This window comes from Peromyscus californicus, unplaced genomic scaffold (genome assembly GCF_007827085.1).
Source record: "Peromyscus californicus insignis strain IS unplaced genomic scaffold, ASM782708v3 Scaffold_11__1_contigs__length_118956290, whole genome shotgun sequence".
Taxonomy (NCBI): domain Eukaryota; kingdom Metazoa; phylum Chordata; class Mammalia; order Rodentia; family Cricetidae; genus Peromyscus; species Peromyscus californicus.
In genome coordinates, this window is record NW_026294402.1 from 58,084,290 (window position 1) to 58,108,369 (window position 24,080).

Sequence of the window (24,080 nt, forward strand, 5' to 3'; positions counted from 1 at the left end):
GGACGGGAGGGCGGAGCGACTGCGCAAATCCGAAAAAAAAAAAAAAAAAAAAAATGTCACCTGTGGCCTCAGGTATCATTTGTAACCGTGGAGCGGGGAGAGAAACGCGAATGTTAAACAACCCACCCGAGCGGCTGACTGGTCGATTCAGGCGCTGGGCTCCTCAGGGATGCTGAGGAGAGGGAGGTGTGCTCCGGCAAGTGAGCTGACACCAAGGCCTGTTAATGGCCTGGCCTCGACATCTGGTGACCTCACAGTGGCGTTCACTGTCCAGACTGAATCCTACCTAGATAGTGCAAGATTTAAAAGGGTCAGGTGTGGTAGCCCTTGCCTGTAATCTCAGCGCTGAAGAGGCTGAGGTGTGAGGATGGGGAGTTGGAGGCCGGGCTGGGCTACACAGAGGAGAGCCGGTCTCAAAAAACAAACAAACAAACAAACAAACAAAAACCAAGCAAACCTGAAAAGAAGAAAGGAGTCTTCCTCAGTCAGTGCCCTGAAGCTCAGGGACACCTCCCTCCTGAGAACACGGTAAATACCAGAACAGGATATGGTAGTCACCCACCTATATAATCCTCAATTACTCACTTTTAATCTATTATTGTAAGGAAAGCATTTCTCAAACTTTGTAGCATATTGAGGTAATGCCTTACATACCACTTGTTTTCTGAAGTATTGTTACTCTTATTTGTCCTCAACTTACGTGGAGAGAACACATAAATAGGAAGAGGTTTCTGGAAAACACCTTATGCAAATGAGGTAATTATGTGTGTAGGTACCATATAACAATCATTATTTGCTGAAAATTCAAGAAGGATGTAGAATTTGTTTTTTATAGTCTCCACTTTTGAGATAGTTAACATTGAGTTCATTCTACGAAGAGGTCAAATATTTAGGAGGTCTTGTAGTTATACAAATAGTTTGAACTTTATAAGATTCCCTATTAGATACCAATTTTTTTCAGAAAAAAATTTAGGTGGAGGCATGATGTGTTTATCTATGAAGAAGAATAACTAGGAGGATTATTGAAGGGAGGTGGGGAGATGCTGCAGTGCCATCATTTTCAAAGTTTTAAAAATAATAGAGTCCTTTTTCAGACAAAATCTGTCACAGAATTCCAACATATAAAGTAAATTATAAATTATATCGTAGGTAAACTGGCTCCACAACAAAATCAAGGATGGTTTGTTGTCTTTGGGTTTTGTTTTGAGTGGGGAGGGGATTTATTAGAGGTAAATCAAGTAGATAAAATAATAAACGTGGCATTTGCAGAACCAGATTCAGAAAGTGGGAAAGAATGGGGGGAGTCTGGACAGTGAAGACATAGGTAAGAGCAGACCGAGAACTTAAGTAGTGAGGATGCGCAGCCAGGCCCACTGTCGCTGCACTTTCAACTGTGGTTTTTTAAATTGTAAAACAGTGACAATTATAGCTTCTGTTCTTTCCTACATCTTCTGCTTTGGCTGTTTGCTATTCAGAAAAATTCTGATCTTTCCAGAGAAACAATTTTTTAAAAAAGTGGATTTTTAATGTTTCACCTTAAGCATGAGCACATGCTTCTGATTTATCTATCCATCCATCTATCTATCTATCTATCTATCTATCTATCTATCTATTCAAATGGCAGCAGAAAATTAATTATGAGAACTACACTAAACTAACCTAACATCAAATTAACATGTGGTCAGATAGCAATGTGTTAACTTTGGGCATTATAGACTTTTTGATGATATAAAAATTCAATTAAAAATGAAATTGAGTTAAACTCGTACTGAGATCCTGGGATACAGCATGTCTGGGAAACTCTAGGTTCTGTGGCATATTAAAAAAAACAAAACCCACTGATATAGATAACCAGATATTACATAAGTTCACCATTTTTTTGTCATTATGCAGGCTTTGAAAAGTGCTAGTGATCAGAAGGACTAATGTTGGACGATGCTGTGTTGGCTCAACCTTGTCACAGGTAAAGATTTTCCCTAATGCAAGGCTGTTTGACTCTCCCTCTCTTTTCTAGTCTGATGTAAAACGTTCTTCTAATGAAAGTAGACAGATGGTGGGCCATTCTCCATTTTAGAATGTTCTAAAGACCAGAAGAAATATGTCAACAAACATTGTGTTCACCCCACTAATAGGCCAAAACTTGGGAGTCTTCTAATCATGCAAATTGTTTGTTACATATATGTATATAGAATAGTCTCCTAAATATTAAAATATTCTCCTAAAATCATCAAGGAAAAGGCAATCCAATAGAAAGAGAACTGGACATATCAGAAGTGAAGACATCCTGGTATGCAATAAATGTGTAAAATATACATAATAAAGCATCATTTGAGAAGTGAAAATTAAAGTCACAATACAGTAGCATCATATACCCTTTAGAATTGCCAAAGTTGAAAAGACTGAAAATTCTAAGGGTTGAGGATATGGAGAAAAATTTTCCAAAGTGGAGCAATTGGATTTTTTTAAGACTTATTTCTTTATATTTTATATGTTTGGGTGTTTTACCTGCCTGTATGTCTGTGCACCATGTGCATGTCTTGTGCCAGTAGAAGCCAGGAGAGGGCATCAGATCAGTTGGGACTGGAATTACTGCTGGTTGTAAACTACTATGTAAGTGCTAGGAATTGAACCCTGATCCTCTAAAAGAGCAGCCAGTGCTCTTAACCCTGAGCCATCTCTCCAGGAAAGTGGAATTCTTACCTACTGACCCTCCTCCCCGCTCTGTGTGTGTGTGTGTGTGTGTGTGTGTGTGTGTGTGTGTGTGTGTGTGTGTGTGTGAGATAGTCTTGTTATTTTTCACAGGCTGACCTTGAACTTGCTCTGCTCTCTCCTCAGCCTCATGTCCATGGCTTTGCCAGACATATTATAGGTGAATATATGCATGCCTTATGACACAGATCTTGCACTACTCCTAGGTCTATACCTATATTGTTTTATTTGGGCAACCATAACAAAAATTTCACTCACTGGGTGGTTTTAAACAATAGAAATTTATTTCTGACCGGGACTATACAAGGTATTGACCAGTTCCACTCCCCTGAGAGTTTTCTTCCTGGCTTGCAGATGGCTGCCTTATCACTGTATCCTTATATGGTGGACCTACTTTTTACAGTCCCTCTCAGGTTTCAGCTCCACTTTGGTGAGCACCTCTTCTCAGGCCCTATTTCCAGTTGTAGTCATCCTAGGGTTTTGGCTTCACCATATGAGCTTGGATGTATGTGGAGGGAAACACATTCAGTCTATGACAATACCTAACGTAAATTGTGAATTATGCTCTCCAAAGCACATTTACTGGAATATTTACAGTGTCACTATTCATATTTGTAATATTTGATCTATGAATTACACATATCAACTCTGTGTCCATGGTTATATATCTTATTAGTGTTTTCAGTTGTGTGGAGCTTATTCAGAACCTCGTGCATGCTAAGCAACTGTTAAGCTACTGAACTACGTCCCCAACCCTTATTGCTAGTGTTTATTAGGGATCTAGAGAAAAAATATCTCTTTACACCTAATCTTGTGGATATGTTATTGTGGGGGGGGCACACACACTATTTTCATCTTTTATTGTAGGGTCTTTTTGTTTGCTTGCTTTTTTGTTTGTACTTTGAGACAAGGTCTCAGTTGTCACCCAGGCTGACCTCAGACTTAGGAACTGAAGCAGTCCTGCCACCTCAACCTTTCAAGTAGCAGGAATTGTAGGTGTGTGTCACCACACCCAGCTCTCGTGTTGTTTTACAATCTTAGAGGGAGATCCTGATTTACTTCCCATTACCTGAAGAAGTTTTGCTTGCTGAATTTCATTGTCCACGGCCAACAAGAAGAGTGTCGTATAAGCTAGTTAGAGAAAGTAAGATGACATTTACATAACTTATTACAGTGTGTTGTTATAATTCTTATATTTAATTTTTAGTAACTCATTACCAACTTATTTATAAATTAATATTTTTGATCAATATGTATGTATAGGAAAAAGCAGGACATATAGGGTTCAGTATATCTGAGGTTTCAGATATTTTCTGGGGCATCTTGGGAAGTATCCTCTGTAGATAAGCAAACACCACTGTATTGTAATAATGTGATTTAAAACAGAGCAGGATTAGGATGTAGATTTTAATTCACTTACATTCTCAGAGGAAAAATTAAGGAAATCATACTACCATGCATATGTCAGCATGTTAGTAAAAGACGGAGGGCATAAAAATGTGAGATTAAAATGTTTATATTTAAGATTTCATTTAGAATTTCCTGTTTGGGGCTTAATGACTTTTGGTTCAGGGAAGTAAGACTAAGGAGATGATTTTGTGCAATCTTACTCCATCATGGTTAGATGTAATCACAGGTACCAAAGTAGCTTCAGACCCAGGCTTCCTTACACCCATCTCTGCGTAATGGCTCAATGCCCTCTAAGCCAAGCTCAACACTAAAAACAGCCAAATAAATATTCATTAATTATCCCACTCTCATCAGTGGCAAACACTACTTACTGCTCAATCCTGTACTCTTACATCATATTGTCAAGGACAATATATATGGGCTTTATGCAATATTATCTTCATGGAAGAAGTTGCTAGGAAAGGAAGGGAATGCTGTATTCTTTGTTTTTAAATATTTATTTTTATTTTATGTTCATTGGTGTTTTGCCTGCATGTATGTCTGTGTGTGGGTGTGAGAAGCCCTGGAATTGGAGTTACAGACAGGTGCTGGGAAGTGAACCCGGGTCCTTTGAAAGAGTAGCCAGTGCTTTTAACCACTGAGCTATCCCTCCAGCCCCAGAATGCCATATTCTTATCCAGATCTTGAGTCTTATGAACTCATTGATGTTCTGACAGCTCCAAGGAATTGGCCATTTGCTGGGGCTGCTGATGTAAAGCATATCACTAAGAGTTACTCTGGCAAAGTATTTACTGTTAATAGTGGATCTGATGACTTTGTCTCCAAACACCTTGTGTCTAAACACTCTCTCTTGGTGTCTCCCTTAACTGTGATAATAAACTCTCAGTGCTGAGGATATATGTGTGGTTTCTAAACCTTTGTGACTCCAGTACCTAGGGCAGCACTTGACATGTAGTAAGTGCTATTCTTGAATAATTGGGGATGGATGAAAGTGAATACAATTAGTATATTTAAGGGATGTTGGGAAAGGAACTTATACTATGTAGGTTCAGTGGTTTTAGTCTAATTTAGTTAAAATGTTAATTTGGGCAGTTGGCAAAATTAAACTGCAAAATAGGTATGAAATGTATCCAAGATCATCTATCAAAATCAAGTAGAAAATCCCTGGCCTCTGGCTACCAGCGAGCTTTTCATTAAAGGCAGTTCTACCCCCATTGTCTGGTGTAAGTGTTGGCACTCTGAAATCTGGCAAGAAGATATGTTTATAACTTTGTAAACCAGATAACCATACATGCTGATAGATAATGGAGTCTATCACATGGGCATGTTCCCGGGATTGCAAATCTTCATAATATATAGTCAGTGTTTGGAGTTGCCCTTGAAAAGATGGCCAAATAAATTCAAATTCATATTATGCATGGATCAAAGTTATTGCCCTGCTATTAAAAGGAACCTTATTGACAGACATATTTGTGAAAAGTCTGTGGTATTTTTGTAACATGAATCATTTTCAAATCAAATCCCAAAGGTGTGTTGGCTCCATTGCTGGTCTTCAACTGACAGTGGCTTTTAACCCTTTATCTTTAACTGTCTCTGCGCCTCCCCAGTCCCACTGTCAAGTAGTTAATGATCTATAAACAGATACTGCCCTAAGGGAGCTCTCCATTTAAAGGGGCCCTGAATCATTTTATAATGGAAATATAGCAGAGTAGTCACTGATTTATGATTTGTCAGTAAAGGTTTTTGAAGTGAAATTCTGTGATATTTTCAGATGGAACAGGATTTTCACTTCTATCTCATCATACTACGTTTTCTCCATTTTTCCCTCTTTGGAGAAAACTTTCAAAAAGTTGATCTGCATTTATGTTTTTCCTTGTATGAAACACTATTTTTCCTGTATGTCCATGTTTTAGTTTCTGAAGCTAGAGAGTACTAATAACAATGTCATAATATCCACCAATCGCTGAACATTTATTATATCTTGGTTGGTTTGTATCTATTGTCTCATATAAAGAGTTCTCAGCAGTGTATCATTTCCTTATTGCCACACTGGGGAAATAATTTCAGGGATTAGGAGGGTAGTGTCATGTGCAGCCAAGACAAGCTGGAATCTGAACCTACATAAGCAGAGCTATAACAAACTCATGGTTTGTCAACAGTTTAAAAGTGTCAGATTCAGATATAAATGTGGGTAACATGCTGCCGGCCGCAGGAATATATCATAAGAACTCAGCTGGTTATGGCAAAGTCACTACCTGGAGGAATCAGGGAATTCCTCCAGAGGAAGCCAAATCCCAAGGAGTTTTTGGTGTTACTTGGCTTGTTATATATCAGCTGTATTCTGTTATGAAAATCACGTGTGCCTTCATAGTTTTCCCAATTGACTTTTTCCTAAGAAGGGCTAACAGTGTGGACTGATCACTCTCTGGACATACACATTCCAGGTATTTGGAGAACAGCCTCAGGAAAGGCTTTCTCTGGAATCAGATATCTCCCTTAGCCACTTTCAAGGACTACAGGAAACACTACCCAGAGGGGCGCCCAACTTCGAGGATAGCAATAATAACAGCCCACATGCAAATCTCCTGACTTAAATTCCACAAGGAGACACCACCCAGGTGGGCGCCCAACTTCTGAGGACTAACAATGATAGCAGCCCACACACAAGTCTCCTGACTTAAGGTAAATTCCACAAGGAGACACCACCTAGGAGAGGTGGATGTTAAGTAATAGCTTTACACAATTTAGCTCGGACCCTCCCTTTATATTCTGGGACTTCCAGGGCACAGAACGGAGAAGAGAAAAGAGAATGGAAGAACTAGATGGGTAAGAACTTGAGAGGAACAAACTGAGATGGGGAAGAACTAGATTGAAGGGCTAGAAGAGAGGACTAGAGGAACGAGATGGAAGATGAGGAAGAGCCAGATGGGGAAGAACAAGATGAGGAAGACCCAGATGAGAGAGAAGGAGATGGAAGAGGAGCTGATAGGGGAAAGAACTAGATAGATGAGAACCTAGAAGGGACAGAACTAGATGTAGGAATTAAGATAGAACCTAGAGGGGACAGTAGATAAATATGGAGAAATCAGGCAAGAAAGGAGCTAGACATGAGAGCAGAATAGAAGCTGTGTAGAGAGAGAGCTATCACAGAATAATAAAGTATATGGACTAAGGAGTTTCGTGTACATAGATTCATGTCTTTTCATCAAAGATTAATTATCAGCTGGTTGTAGATTCTTCCTGGACCCTGGGAGGGGACTATCGAGGGACTGGACCCCCATAGTCTCCGATAGTAACACAGTCTTGTTGTTTGTTTTTGCTCTTTTTTGGGGGCCCACCATTCAGCTCCCAAATAAATCACACAGAGGTGTAGTAGAATATTATTTTAAGCTGTGTTACTTTTATTTATGTTGCATTTGTTGAACTCTGTGAAGCTGTGTTACTGTGCCTGTGTAAAACACCTGATGGTTTAATAAAGAACTGGCCAATAGGAAGGCAGGAGAAAGGATAGGCGAGGCTGGCAGGCAGAGAGGGGATATTGTAGATATAATTCTAAACGGTCTTATTAAATAAGAAACACAGCCGGGCGGTGGTGGCGCACGCCTTTAATCCCAGCACTCGGGAGGCAGAGCCAGGCGGATCTCTGTGAGTTTGAGGCCAGCCTGGTCTCCAAAGCGAGTTCCAGGAAAGGCGCAAAGCTACACAGAGAAACCCTGTCTCAAAAAACCAAAAAAAAAAAAAAAAAAAGAAACACAGAGCCAAATAAAGAGTTAAAAGCCCAGAGATCGAGCAGTAGCCAAGGGCTAAGACAACCTTATCTTACCACTCGCTGCTGTCCTTCCCCTCAGAGAGAGACCTTCTTCCTGTGCCCTGTCTTTTTATTGCCTTTCTGTTCTGCCTTCTCATTGACTGTAAACCCAACCATATGACTTCCTCGTCACTGCCTGTCTATAAAGACCTCCAGGTCTCTATGGTTCGTACTGAGATTAAAGGTTCAGGTCACCACTTGGCTGTGTCCTTGAACACACAGAGATTCTGCCTGATTCGGCCTGCCATGCGATTGGATTAAGGGCATGTGTTACCACTACCAGACTTCTGCTAAATGGCTTGCTCTTAGCTCTGATCTCTAGGCAATTTTATTAATATACAAATAAAATCACATTTCAGCACAAAAAAATATCACCATAGGATATAGAGGGAGAAAACTGGGAGGAGGGATCTAAGATCTAGGAGGAGCCAGAGAAGGAGAAGGACATCAGGGGCCAGCCACCCAGCTACACAACCAGCAACAGAAGTAAGAGAATGGGAAAAGCCCAGAGGCAAAAGGTAAACGGGATAAGTTAAGGAGAGCTGGCAAGAAACTAAATCTAGCTAAGGCTGGGCATTCATAATTAAGAATAAGCCTCTGTGTGTGATTTATTTGGGAGCCGGGTGGTGGGCCCACACAGAAGAGTAAAATATCAATAACAACACGGAGGCTTTTTCTTAATTATAAATACCCGGCCCTAGCTTGGCTTAGTTTCTAGCCAGCTTTTCTTAATTTATCCTGTCTACCTTTTGCCTCTGGGCTTTTCCTGTTTTCTTACTTATGTAAATCTTACTCTTACTCCATGGCTTGCTGTATAGTTGTGTAGCTGGCCCCTGGGTCCACCTCCTTCCCTGGCTCCTCCTTTTTTCACTTCTCCATCTCTTTTCTTCCTCTATATATTCTCTCTGCCTTCCAGCCCTGACTATCTTTTCTTCTGCCTTGCTATTGGCCATTCAGTTTTTTATTAGACCAGTTAGATATTTTAGACTGGCACAGTAACACAGCTTCACAGATTCAAACAAATGCAACATAATCAAAAGTAACACACCTTAAAATAATATTCTACCACATTTCCTCCTTTTTGTCTAATTAAAAAGAGGTTTTAACTTAAACATAGTAAGGCTATATGCAATAACAATTATCAAGTAAGGATTACATTCACAATATTCTGCTCATTTGTAGTTAGCATATTCAGAGATAATAATACATTATCTATCCTATCTTAGTGAATTCAAAGTTTTACACCTAACTTACTTTTTATCATAACTACAAAAAATCTGCAAGTATAACTATCTAGTCTTCAACTCCATCAAAGGCCCAGAAGGATGTAATATTACCTAACAACAGAGACATTTGACTGCCTGGACAGTCACCCAAAGTTCCTCTGCAATGTTGGGGAATCCATCTTCAGCCTACAGGCCCAAAGTATCTGGCAGACTTTTCTATGAAGCAGGAATTTTGGACTGCCCTGCCTTGTTTTGGCAAAGTTCGTCAGTCACTTTCTTCTGTGTCCTGCAGAACATCTGGCAGACTCTTCTGTAACGAAGGAATTTTGAAGGACTATCCTGCCTTGTTTTGGAAAAATTCAACACTTTTTCCTGTGTGTCCTTTATGTCCAGTCTGCACAGCACATTGTCAGCAGTCAAAGGCAAAAGCAGTTTCTTTGCTCATTGGCTAGCTTTGCCACAAGGAAAGCAAACTCCATAAGCAGTTTCTTCAGTGCCCATCATCTCTGAAGTAAATTGGTGCTGCCAGGAGCAGATGTGTCTCATTGTCATGAAAAGTCCTAAGTTAACAAAAAATTTTAAATGCCATATTCTGTATGTCTATGAAAGGTTTAAAGACAATCTATCTATCTAAAATATATCTATATGATCTGGAAAGCATACCTAACATCTACAATTTTAATTATTGTAAATGACTAATCACTAACCTATGTTTCCTGATTATCCTATATAGTTTATAACAGCTTTCAAAAACTAGAATTTTACCTTACATTTTTAAATAAACTGTATAAGTAAAATACCTTAAACAAGAATAGAAATATATGTACAATATATTATAACAAAAGTAACTTTAAATTTTTATCAGTATACAAAAATCCTTTAAACAAGAGTAGAAACATATATACAATGTAACAAAAAATAACTTTAAATTTGTATCAATATACTATATTCTCCTAAATGATAACAGACATCCGTAACCCACCAAATAACCAACAGCCACCCCCCCCCAATACTTGGGAACGTGGGCATAGTTTTCTCCATACTTCTTCCTGCTGTCTGTGGACAAAGTATCTTTAGGGTCCCAGAGAGAAAATTTTGAAATAATGACCAAGTCCTGTGAAGACCAGCAGTAACCTTTGCTGATAGATATCACCTGTCAAGATTCAGGAGGTCTGGCCTGATCAAACCTGATCCATATTAACCCTGAAGGAATCCACAGCCTCTCATCTCCTGTGGGAACAAAACTCTAAAGCATTTTTGATTTCCATTTGACAAATATATTTTTTGACTTTTTAAAAGTTAAGGCATTCCTAAAGTATATAGACTGATTTATTTCAACAGTCCCTCTTTCAATTCCAGGTCTCTTTGCAGCTATCTTTGCTTTTCAACAATCAAAAAAATTGAAAATCAACACAATAATATACAGGATCCAGACTACCTGTGTATTTCCCATCTTACGTGGCTTTTTTCTTTAACTCTCTCTTTAAAGACTTTATTTTATAAACTATTCATTTTTTTCTATGACTATACCCTTGTCCTTTTCTTAAGCCTATGCACATTGTTAAATACACTGTAACCTGCTTAGAGGTTTTTCCATTTGGACCTCTTTTATTGCATATCTTCAGTCTTTTTTGACTATACAAGCAAACCTTATACTGCTAACCTACACCTGGATTCTCGAGTGCGGCTCTCAGCTGGCTCTGCCCACTTCTCGAATCATGAAAACCAAGCATGAAACTCACAACTGGAGTGGAAGTTTGTCTGACCCGGAATTGCATTCAGTCTTCCTAGAGCTCTAGAATGCCAATGCTTGCACTGTGGCAGGTGTTTTTACTTAGTTTTTTGTTCCTGTTTAACGTACTAGCTGCTCAAGGACTCAGTGACTAGCAGAAAGTGTCCGACCGAAACTCTTAAAGGAGCCGTATACTCTTTTTGTTGTTCAGCTTTCTCAGGCTCTAGATGTATATTCAAGCCCCAAGCTGATATGCCAGAATGTTGTTGTTTTTGCTCTTTTGGGGGGGCCCACCACCCAGCTCTCAAGTAAATCACAAACGCAGGCTTATTCTTAATTATGCATGCCCATCCTTAGCTTGGCTTATTTCTAGCCAGTTTTACTTAACTTTAAATTATCACATCTGTTTAGTTGGTGGCTGGGTGGCTGACTTCTGAAGTCTTCCTCCTTCTCTGGCTCCTTCCTTTTCAATTCTCCATCTCTTTTACCTTTTTCTCCCAGATTTCTCCTTTCTATATATTCATTCTCTCTTCCTGCCAGCCCTGCCTGTCTCTCTCTCCTGCCTTGCTATTGGCTGTTCAGTTCTATATTAGACCAGTCAGGTGTTTTAGACAGGCACTGTAACACAGCTTCACAGAGTTAAACAAATGCAACATAAACAAAAGTAACACACTTTAAAATAATATTCTATAACAAAGTCTAGCATCTCTGACATGCTGCATGCTGATATCTTTCTAGACTCAAAATATAGCCCATCTAGTCCATCTGGCTCCAAGAGAATTTGTGGTAAAAGGATATATGATAATTTCAAAACCAAAAGAATGAATTTTTTTTCAAAATTAGTTTAACTGCAAATTTTCCTGCATTTAATTGTGAATATGCATATTGAAAAGAACGTTTTAGAATATTTAAAGTGAGGGTCATGAGTTAAGGAGTTTGGCTACACAGACTAGGCTCACAAATCCAAGTCTGTCGTCAAGTCCTAAGTATAGATTTTATATGAGACGCCTGAGCTTCTACTGGTTTTTGGTTTTATAACTTTCTGGGAAGCTTAGAGTTTTATTCAAAATAAAAATTTAGTTTGTCAAAGTTGCATTTTCATGGAGAGAGCATCTGGTCATCGTTTAGATGGGTGTGAGTAATACTGCTGCTATGGATAATGTGCACATTAATCCAAGCCAGTATCTCAGTGAACCACAACTTGTGGTTTAGCTCTTTTCTTTGATTCCTTATTGCTGTTTCTAATAAAGCAAGATGTTAAAGCTAACTGCATGCTCTATTAATTATATGAAGGTGAACTTGAATCATCTTTGTTACTGAAGATGATTAATAATTACTAGTTCTGCACATGTTTCTAGTGCATTTCAGTAAATAAACAGGGTACATTGTTGGGTAGTAATTGATTAATTAGCACATTCATCCTACACAGCTCAGTGGTCCAAGGATGCTGAGTTTGAGATATTGTTCATAATTATTACAGGAAACAAATCTGTTCCATTTCTCGGTTTATTCTTCTGCACACTACTTTTTGTTCTAAATCGAATGCTTAATGGTTCAAAACCTTATACGTTTATTCAGATAAATCAACTCATGAAAAATTGCAAGTCATAATCTCAGAATCTTGTTTTTGTGTGAACTAGGGTGAAAACTTTTACAAGGCTAATTTTAACACTTAATCTTACTGTTAAACTGGATCAAATACTGTAAATATAGGGCACTTCCCTGCCATGCAGGAAATGCTCCTTGAGCACCTATGCACAACAGGGGTACTGGAATCTCATTTGCTTCCCAACTACATCAAATAAGCTGAGGATTGCAAGTGTCATCAAGTTGGCACTTTGCAGAACCAGTTACATACACTGTGGAATCTTCAGAAAAGTGTAACATTGTGTATTAGTCGCCATTTTAACTCTGTGGTCATTTAGGAATTTTTTTCTTCTAATTTCCTGAGCCAGCATGTATCTGAGAGATAGTGTAGTTGAGAGAGCTTGGGGCAGGGTCTCAGGGGTCTCAGGTTTCTATCTCTGTGTTCTCTCTCTGTGTCCTAGGGTTGGACCCTGAATATCATACTTATTATGCAAGGACTCTACCATTGAAGTATAACCCCAGCTATATATGCTTTCTTAAGGAAACGATGAGCCCATCATTTTCCCCTGTTTAAGCATGAATCATTTATCCATAAAATGAAGGTACAGTGAAAAGCCCAGGCTTCAGATACAAATAATCCCAGCTTTGCATCTAGACATCATATTTCTAGTTTTATTCTTTAGTGCAAGTATTTAAACTTTTTAATTTGTGGTTTCTTACCTTGAGTTTTATTGTAAGACTCAACTAAGATGTGAAAATACTTTGAAACCATATAAATATTAGGCATTTCTCATATCATTAATAATCTTTTTAGCTAGTTAACAGTGACATGCTGCATTAAATGTCTGTGCACTGGAATAACAGCAAGAGTTTTAAAAACACCCTTTGTACTGTTACTGAAACCTTATTGAGTAAAAATTTCTAATATGACTTCATAATTAATATTTTTCAAAATTATGTATCTGTATATGTGCACACACATATGAGAACAGGTGTGCAAGGAAGCCAGAAGAGGTCATTATATCCCCCGGAACTGTAGTTAGAGGCCATTGTAGGCTGTCCAGTGTGGGTGCCGGGAACTGAACTCAGATTCTCTCTGCAAGAGTAGTATGCATCTTATCCTCTAAGTCATTTCTTTAGCTCTGACTTCATAATTTATTCCTAAAGGAAAAAGTCTGAAAAACAGTATGTCAAGTATTTAAAACATTTTATACATGAAGAATAAGCCATTACATAGAAACAATACATATTTGATGAAAGTACAAATGTAATATATATTAATTAAATATCCTACTGTTGATAAGTAATGTTCTAAAAGATGTATATGTTTGTCCATGTTTGTATATATACATGTCTTCAAGCTTACAATTTGTTAGGTGAGATAGACAATAAAAAACAAACCTATTTTGTGATATATAATATGACATGTGATTATCAGGTACCCTATAGAAAAATAAAGCATGGGAAAGAAACAGAGTAGTATAGGTATTACATTAGGGAGGTGGCCAAGTGAGGTCTACCTGGTCTGGTGAAAGTTGAATGGAGATTTGAATGTGCAAGGAGTGTGTTAGGCAGTGGAATGCAGTGCAAAGGCCCTAGGCCCTGAGAGTAGATACACTCTAGAATGTTGACAGTAGTTAAAATTATGAATAATAGTTGGTATTTAAGCTTTTTCTTCTCTATGATTTCCTATTTTTGGTTTTTTATTTTTGAAGAAGCTATGTGACCCTCTGTGTTTTTTTCTTTAAAAAATAATATACACAGGCTTTTGTAGCTAGAGTTTTCCTGCCTGGCCCACAGTCAGGACAAATCTCTCTCACCCACCAGTCCCACAGCCACTCAGACCCGACCAAGTAAACACAGAGACTTATATTGCTTACAAACTGTATGGCCGTGGCAGGCTTCTTGCTAACTGTTCTTACAGCTTAAATTAATCCATTTCCATTAATCTATACCTTGCCACATGACTCGTGGCTTACCGGCATCTTCACATGCTGTTTCTCATCATGGCGGCTGGCAGTGTCTCTCTCTCAGCCTTCCACTTCCCAGCTTTATTCTCCTCCTTGTCCCGCCTATACTTCTTGCCTAGCCAACGGCCAATCAGTGTTTTATTTATTGACCAATCAGCAACCCATTTGCCATACAAAACATCCCACAGCAGGCTTTTATAACTAGAAAAAAATTAAAACTCTGTGAAGTAATCTTCTGAAAAGTGTTCCTAAGTAGATTTCAAAGCTGATACTATCTCTGTTTTTGTCATCCTGGTTTTGATGCCAAGACTCTCTGAACTGATCATTATACATTTACAATGGCAATCTCTGCCTTGGCAGTGAAGCTAAGAAAGTGTTTTAGAGCCAGGCATGGCAGTAACTGTCTTTAATCCCAGCACTCCAGAGGTAGAGGGAAGTATATCTCTGTGGGTTCAAAGCCAGCCTAGTCTACAAAGCAAGTTCCAGGCCAGCAAGAGCTACACAGTGAGACATTGTCTCAAGAGAAGGAAAGTGTTTTAGGTAGAATATTTGTCCTGACAGTCAGTGTGCTCCTCACAGATTGATCGAGAATTGTCCTCCTCCCAGCTCCTTTCTCAGGCTTTGGTCCATAGATGCCAGAACACTTCCTTGTGCCTGCTGGCAGCAGATGTGGCCCAGGATACACAGGGACATGTTAGGATGCTATTAGAAGATGGGAATAGAGGTGCCAGGCAGAACTAGTTTGCCACCAGTGTCACACATCTTGTAGATGGAGTCATTAGGGACTAGGTCAGCTACATAGCAAAGGAGAGTGTTACCAAATACATCATCTCCTTTTTGATACTGATCAGAGCTAGCACCTCAGCTCTTCTTTCTGTCCCTAAAAAGCAGAGATAAAGGGAAGATATATGCTCTGATTTGTACAGGAACAAAAAGGTCCCTGTTAAGATTTTTATTCTAAGTTATAGTCCATATGACGATATAAAGATATTCTAGTGTATTATTATGTTGGTTTGGGCAAAAACACAAGAATAAAATGTTTCCATTACTTGAATTGATTAACAATAATTAAACAATAACTTAAAGTTCCATGTACAGTGTGAACCCCCCCAAAAATAAATCATTCAATATAGGATCATATTTAGCTTCTTATTGAAAGATTTAGCTTCAGTCAAAAGAACACCTTCTATGGCAGTTGGCAAAGGGCTTTTCTTGCTAGCGTGAAGACCTGCATTTGGCTCCCAGAATCCCTGTTAAAAAAAAAAAGTAAAGGGGGTGGGGACTGTGCACCTGTAATCCCAATACTGGGAAGGCAGAGACACAAGAGTCCCTAGGCTCACTGACTAACCAGTGATGAAGCCCAGGCCACTGAAAGACTTGACTCTTAGATAGATAGATAGATAGATAGATAGATAGATAGATAGATAGATAGATAGATAGAGAATGCTGCCATCAGAAAAATGTTGGCATTGTAATGAGGTATTTCAAAACAAATACAAAAATTTAACCATTTGAGAACCACAGCCCTTTGGGTAATAGATGGAGAAGATTAAGAAGCCATACAGTTACAAAAATATTCTCAAAATATTTTTATCCATTGTTTGTAATAAATGAAAGAACAAGCTAGAAGAAGAAAACATCTTTTTCTGTGACATGTATAATTTTGCCTTTCTGAAACTTTGATGATGGAAGAAAAAGTCATAAAATTCTAGAGCTGGAAGGAAACAAACATCAGTTACATTTCCTGTTTTATGTACTAGGAAACTGATAACCAGAGAGGAGAGATTATTGTCCATTAATAATACAAATGGAACCTAAAACACATTAAGACATTTAAATCTAAAGCAGATGCCATATATATTCCACACCATTTACAATATCTCTGAATACCACACTAATATTATTGTGTTCTTTGAAATACTTGGAGGTGAGTGAGCTCATTTGCCCATTAATACAGTGTCTATTTGCTTGGGTAGATATGGCACAAAAATGGTGTGGCATGAATTCTAGAAGTAGGTAAGGATGGTAAGCTTAGAATGAAAACAGTGTCCAGAGTGCTAAGGAACATGCTGTTACTCTCTGGTAGCATCCTTAGCTGCTTGGGTGATGGTGATAACATTCTCAGGTTGTCACCCATAGCTCATTATTGCTTGGGGTAGTACACCTTATATATGATCATATGTATTTCTGTACAAACCCTTCCCATACAATTAAACTGTTTCATTTTTTTGTTAATATCACACAGGTTCATTATGGAACAGAAAAGAAAAGATCCCATCAATAAGTAACCACTTAGTGGTTGTTCTTATAATCTCAGTGTGTGTACATTGCATATACTATGTACATATTTTTAAAGTCATAATTTGTCACAATTTTCTTTATATTAAAATAATTACTTATATGTATGTGTGTCTGCATGTGGGTACTTACACAGGCCAGAAGAGGTCATTGGATCCTTTGGATTTGGAGTTACAGATACTTGTGAGCTGTCTGAAGTGAGTGCTAGAAACCAAACTCAAGTTCTCTGGAAGAGCAGCAAGAACCTTAACCCCAGAGAATCTCTCAGCTGCCTATATTAGCAGTCTTTGTGTTGTTTTAAAACACTTCCTTAAACTACTGCATGCTTGTAATCCCAGTGAGAGGCAAGAGGACTGTGAGTTTGAGATCAGCCTAAACTATATAGCTAAACTTTCACACACACACACACGCACGCACACACACACAAAGAGAGAGTCAGACAGAGACAGAGAAGAGAGATTATTAATAGTGACTAAATATTTCTTCAAAAATATTCTCCCTATTACAACAAAACAGCCTTGTAAGATATTATTGACTTTCAAAACCTAAACGCATTGACAAACATTCTCTCCTTGACTAAACTCCTGCCAGACATCCCTGTGCCTTTTCTCACTCAGGCCTCAGCATTGGCCTATGATGTCTCAAACACTAACATGACTCGTAAAGCTCAAGACTTCATCCCATAGATCCAGCTTCTTAACCTTTGGGTTGTGACCTCAGATAGCTTTGCATTACTGAACATGGTGGTAGCAAAATCTAAACATTAATTCAAGATCAGCGTGGAATGAGCTTGTTTTCTGTCAGTTTTGCCCAGGGCATCTCACAACTTCACTCCACTTTGGTTCTGAGCACATGACACTGTCAAGCCATGCTGTGCCAGTTAATGTAGCCTTGGGTATCTCAGCTCAGATTAAGACTATTATATGTTACAAATTGTAGTATTTTTACTTTGCATGCAGAGTTTTCTGGTCTTACAGAAACATAAGAGTTTAAATACAAAGATAAAAACTTTTATTACTATCATTATCTATCAAAATATAAGTATCAAATTAATATCTTTAAATTGTGTTAAGAGTATTTGATTTTTAAAAATACTGTTTGAAATAAAAAATGTTTGAATTGCTGACTTAAGTTCCATTAGGAAATTATTCAATAAATTTTGGCTTGGCATTAGGACATAATTTCCAACAATTTATGAAATAGCCCTAAACATACTTAATGCCATTCTGTACTACATATTTATGCAAAGTAACATTCACAGTGCTGATATGAGTATTTGTCTACTCTGAAAATTATTGAAGATGTATGTTTTGTAGTACCAAATATTAAGCTGATTCAATTCTTTATGTAAAAATATGCAAGCATATCAATCTCATTAGTAGGGAAATTTGCTTTCATCTTTAATAAATGGCAAAATTATATGCATATAAATTTATTATTTATCTTCAGTAAGTGTTTTATTGGCATGCCTGTTTTATATATCTGTATGCCCAGAGCTGTGTAAAAATCCCTTGGGTGAAAAGGTATCAGTAGTGGAAAGTGTTTAAGAAGCCCTGCCCTAGGTAATACTAGCCCTCTTTGAAGTACCTGCTGGAGAAATCACAAGTTTGCTAAAAGAATTTACTCCTTACTCAGGTGAGTACCTGAAGACAGGGCCCCTGACCCTCCAACTCTGTGGGAGGAGAGGAGCCTGCATTCATAAGTGAGTTTTACGTGGACCAGCACCACCTTCTAGTTATTTTTTACCTGTCTCACTGAACCAAGCAGCTTTCTGTTTCTGATTTCATTTTCTCCTCACAGTGCCCAGTTACCTCTTTATTATCAAGGTTGATTTTGGTTCACCCTGGACTCTTACCCCCTATTGCTGTAGCTAGTACAAACCTGATTAACTGTGCCCTGACCCACTTTAACCAGTATGTGGTCTTGTTTATCTTTAGCAATATTTAAAGTGTATAAGTCTGATGTTTCAATATGTGCATACATCCAAAAACCACTTGCATTTCAACAGTGAATAGTCTACCACCCTCAGAATTTTATCTTTTCCCCTTTATCACCCTCCTGCTTCCCCTCACCCTAGTTCACCCAGGCAAGCATTTCCTACAGTTTATAATTCCTAGAATGTTAAATAAATGTGCACTCTTTCTGTCTGAAGTTCTTAATTCCGTATAATTAGAGATTCTTTTATGTAATTGAGTTTATCAGTACTTCAGTCTTTTTTGTTGCTGAATAGTATCCCATTGTATTATATCATTCAGTGTTTTTTCAACTGTTTATCACTTCCTGGACAGTGGGTGGTTCCCAGTTTTTATTTAGTAGTTCCTATTGACTTTTATTATAAGTATTTCTGTGAGCATGAGTTTTCTTTTCTCTTGGGTAAATACCTACCAGTGGAATGGCTAGATTATGTGGTAGCCATAGTAACATGTGATTTCTAAGTTACATGGAGGTCTTTCATGGGAAATAACCCATAAAAGGCTTGTTGAACATTTATACCATTCTGATTTTGCACTGCTGTTGCAAATGACTGGAGTTTGTCGTTGTTTCTCTCATCCCTTCCTCCTTCCCTTCTCCTCTTTCCTTCCTTTCTTCCAGGTATGTATGTGTGGTGGCGAGCATGCACATGTACATGCGTGTGCGTGTGCGCACACATGTACACACACACACACACACTGTTGTGTGAACACAATAATTGTAGACAAGAAGCGAAATGTTAGAGTGTCAAAGAAATGCTTTTGGGAAAATCCATTATCCAAAAAGAAAACATAAAACCACGGGTTGGGAAGATGGCTTAGTCAGCAAAGTGCTTAACTTGCAAGCATGAGGACCCAGAACCTACTTTTTTTTTTTAAAACCAATCATGGTGATGTACACTTGTAGTCTCGTTGCTGAGTAGGCTGAGACAGGTGGTTGTCTGCTGCTTACTGGCCAACTAGCTAGCCTACCTGGGGAATTCCAGGCCAGTGAGAGAATCTACCTTAAAAGTAAAGATAGACAGTACCTGAGCAACAATTCCCAGGGTTGTCCTGTGGTCTTTACATTTGTATGCACACATGTGCACATGCATTCAACACAAATGTGCCTTCCCACACATATAAACACATACACAAAATTAAAACAAAACCTCCCAAATCTACTTTATGCAGTGATATCAAAGCTGTATTTTCCTGTGCTATATTTAGGTTGTTTTTACCAACAGATTTTTAAACAGCAGGGACATGCTTGTTATTTACTGTTTTGGTGTCTTCCCTCATTTACATAAATACCCCAGAAACCAGCAGTTTAAAACTAATAAAAGCCAAGGCCTTCCATCAAGTGCAATAAAGTTTCACAACCATGAGTTAGATTGTTAGAGTGAAAAATAAACCTATATATGTAGTTATGAAGTTTTTTTTCCTGGAAAGTGTATAATCACATTTCAAAGTTAGAACTTCCATTTGAAGTAGCAATGTAATACTAATGCTTAAACATTTATGCAGAATGTTTCATCTTTGAAATACTCTCCCAGCATTGGCTATTTAATCTCTGTGGCTTCCCTAAGGAGCAGGTATTACTATCTGCCATTTATCTAGATGGAAAATTGTGGAAGATATGACTAGACTAAAGAGAAGGAGAGCTGGATCAAAAAGTTCCTGGGGGGCCCTTACTAAGTCTGTTTCTTTGGGATGTAGCTCCAATAGCTCCAAGAGTATACATCTGGGTTTAAACAGTGATATAAATAATAGCCCAGGCTCTTAGATACAGTGATGACTAATCTGTGGCATTTACTGTGGAAGGAATGGTGGCTCAGTCCATTCTGTGTTACTATAACAAAATACCTGAGGATCGGTTCTTTATAACAATGACATGTTTATTTGGTTCATCATCTGATAGCTAGAAACTCCAAACAACATAGTGCTAGCATCTGACTAGGGAACCCTTGGTTGTAGGACAGAACGGGAAAGGGCAACAAAGAGCTGTCTACAAAAGTCCAGCATGTGTGGTAGCCTTGTTTTACCACTAGCTCTTGTGAAACATTAACTCCATCCTTGGAGAACTGCATTAACCTCTTCCAAGGGTTAGCTGTGACCTAACTATCTTCCTCTCATCAGGTTCTGATCTTCCAGCTCTCAGTACTGTTACACCTGGAGACTAAGCTACCAGCACACATACCTTTGGGGGCACACTGAAACCATCTAACAAAAGAGAAAGGATCCATAGCACACTCCATTTGCACTTGCGTTGGATTGAACCAAACATTTTCTAGTGAGAAAAGCAAATGTAGGCTATGGCCATACCATCCTGAAAATACAAGTCTTGTCTGATCTTGGAAGCTAAGCAGGGTCCAACCTGGTTAGTACTTGGAAGGGAAAATAACAAAAGCAAATGCTTTCTCCCTTTTTATCTTCCACCCTCATGTGATCTTGCCATCTTACAGTTTTCCAAATAAGACTATGATTAGTGCATTTGAGGGATTGAACAAATGAGTTCTGCACATTAAAGCTAGAGGAACAGTAAAATAAAACTAATGAACATTTATAGTTTTGAAAATATAATTAATGTATGCTTGAGAAATTTTGAAAGATAAACATTTAAATGTTAAGATACTTATTACTTTCCCCACAGGGACAATGTGGGGAATTAATGAGATAACAAATGTAAAGTGCTTTGAGCTCTTTTGAAGAAAGGTGCCAGATGAATACAAATGGTTATTAATTGTTAAAACTATCAGATGGTTACTAATAAATTACTCATGATAGAAAGTGTATTTCCACACTTGAAAACAGGTTGTTTCTTAGGTTGTTACAGATTAAATGATCCTTTCCCTAGCTAGTCTCCATCTTGCCAGAAGTCCCACTTCTTGACCTCATACTCATCCTCAAAACTACACAATATGACCTCCCTATTTCCAAAACTCCAGCACCTTCCTGGTGTCATTTCCCTACCAAAGTCTCACAGATCTCACACCTCAGGAGAATTTTACTGACACCATTTTCTTTCCCCCTTAATTATTTGATCATATAACTGTGATGTCTTGTGATGCTGCCAACTCACAAATTTAGACTTTTTTGTTATATATTTATTGTAAATATAGGAAAAGAAAGTTAAAAGTATATTAGAATAGCCATCACAAAGACAAACTTACTACTTTAAAAAAGGGGGATGTGAAGTTGGGAGGATGAAATGCAATTGATAGTTGTCTTGGTCAGTGTTCCATTGCTGTGAAGAGACACCATGGCCATGGCAACTCTTATAAACAAAAGCATTTAATTGGGGTTGGCTTACAGTTTCAGAGGTTTAGTCCATTATCAGCATGACAGGAAGCATGGCAGCATATAGGCAGATGCTGGAGCAGTAGCTGAGAACTACATCTTGAGCCACAGGTAGAGAGAGAGGAGAGAGAGACAGACAGACATTCTGGCCTTGGCAAGGGCTTTTGAAACCTCAAAGCTCACCCCCAATGACACACTTCCAGCAAGACCACACTTCCTAATCCTTTCAAACAGTGCCACTCCACAGTGACCAAGCATTCAATCTAGGAGCCTATGAAGGCCATTCTTACTCACACTACCACGAAGCTCCACTGCTTCAGAATAGCCATTCTCACTGTGAAGAAATTCATTGAGATGTCAAGCTGGGGACTGGGCAAGTGCTTGAGTGGTTTCCTTAATGTAGCTGTATGATATTTTTATTTGTGAGTTAATTAGAATAAAGTGATTTTATTTAAAAATAAATTTGTTAGGCATCATGGCACATGCCTTTAATTCCAGCACTTGGGAGATGAGAGGCAAATCTCTGTCAGTTTGAGGCCAGCCTAGTCTACATAGTGAGCTCTAGGCCAGCCAGGGCTACATAGTGAGATCTTATCTCAAAATAAGTAAATACTTAAATTAAAAATTTATATTTATCATTTGAAAATTTTATACATGGATATAATGTATCTTGTTCATATATACCCCCCATACCCTTATTCCAACCCTCCCCAGGACTGCTCTAGCAAGTTGCTTTTATTATCAGGAGATATGTGTAAATTAACTTGCTTTCCTATATGTTAGGTAACACACTAGAAGTGGTTATAGAAGAAAGCAAACCTGTTGTGTGACCTGGAGCAAGTGAAATTAAACTTTCTATTTCATGCAAAATGTTAAAATCATGGCCAAAAGGAGCAAATCTCAAATTTATTTTATTTTATTGTAACCTAAAGCATGGGGTGAAGTACCCTTATTAAATCTTGAATTTTTTCATATGTAAGATGAGGAAGGCAGAAATAACTACCTGCATGGGTTTGCTGGGAAGATGCAATAAAATTACAGAGCTCCTGGTCCAGTATTACCTACCCTACTAAATGTTCAGTGAGTGGCAAGTGTAAGTAGCTAGTGGACAGGAGGTACGTCAGTGGACAACATGGTTGTATGACCCATTGGTTCTTTAGAGCTAATATGAAATGAGCAGTCTATTAAAGACACTCACCAATAATGCTCTCCTATGTAGCGAGTGTACTTCTCCACTGCAGCTCTTCATCATTAGGTCACATCTCATAGAGAATTAGCTCTGCTGTTCAGTAGAAAATGGTACAACATTTTCCAAAAATCCTTTTACTAATACAGGTTGGTAAAAATTCAGCAATTCATCTTCACTCGACTATTTGGGATGCTTTAGACACTGTACACACATAAACATGTTTTCAAACTGAATTTAGTTTGCTAGCCACACAGTATCATTGTAACATATATGTGCTGAAAGATAATGTTCTGTAATTAAAACATTTTGATAATTTAATCTGGTCCTCTGGATTCTTCTACTTAATTACTTGTCGTGATTGTTTTAGTCTACGGATATTTTGCCTTTCATTTTGAAGCTGTAGATGTTTGGGCAGAGAGTCTTCTTCCTATTACTTTAGGATCTGAATCTGGAGAAAAGGCCTGAATTTGGAATCGAGTGTTTTGTGTTGCAAAATAACGATGTATGCAAAGGAGGCAAGTAGCATTGTTCAAGAAACCAATCAAGTGGTTTAAAAAAAAAAAAAAAAAAAAAAGGTCCAGGAGAGTGAGCGCCTTTTTTTTTTTTTTTTTTTTTTTTTTTTTTTTTTTTTTTTTTTTGTGGTTACTAAGTTTAATTCAACCATTATACCCAGTTCTGCCTCATAAAAATAACAAATGCTCCTATCAAAATTGCATTATGATGTAAGGACAGGTTTCTTGCTCTGACATAGCGAGTGAGCGCCTTTACTGTTGCCAGCAGCTCCAGGCTCAGGAGTGCTAATCACAGTCCACACTCGGAACTTCCCTGTGGCTTTAATGGTTTTGTGAAGAGGGCTTTGACCATGTGAATGATCCACTGCTGTGCTGAACAAAACAGAGACA

General features: G+C 38.2%; 1 long non-coding RNA gene across 1 annotated transcript in view; it reads left to right on the top strand.

The window, feature by feature from the left end:
* The first annotated feature begins 70 nt into the window (after positions 1-70).
* LOC128125802 (uncharacterized) overlaps positions 71-24,080 on the top strand; it is a 96,311-nt gene continuing 72,301 nt past the window's right edge. Inside the window, exons 1-2 of the long non-coding RNA XR_008223232.1 lie at positions 71-528; positions 1,894-1,963. This is a non-coding gene — a long non-coding RNA (uncharacterized LOC128125802). The remainder of the gene's footprint in view (positions 529-1,893; positions 1,964-24,080) is intronic.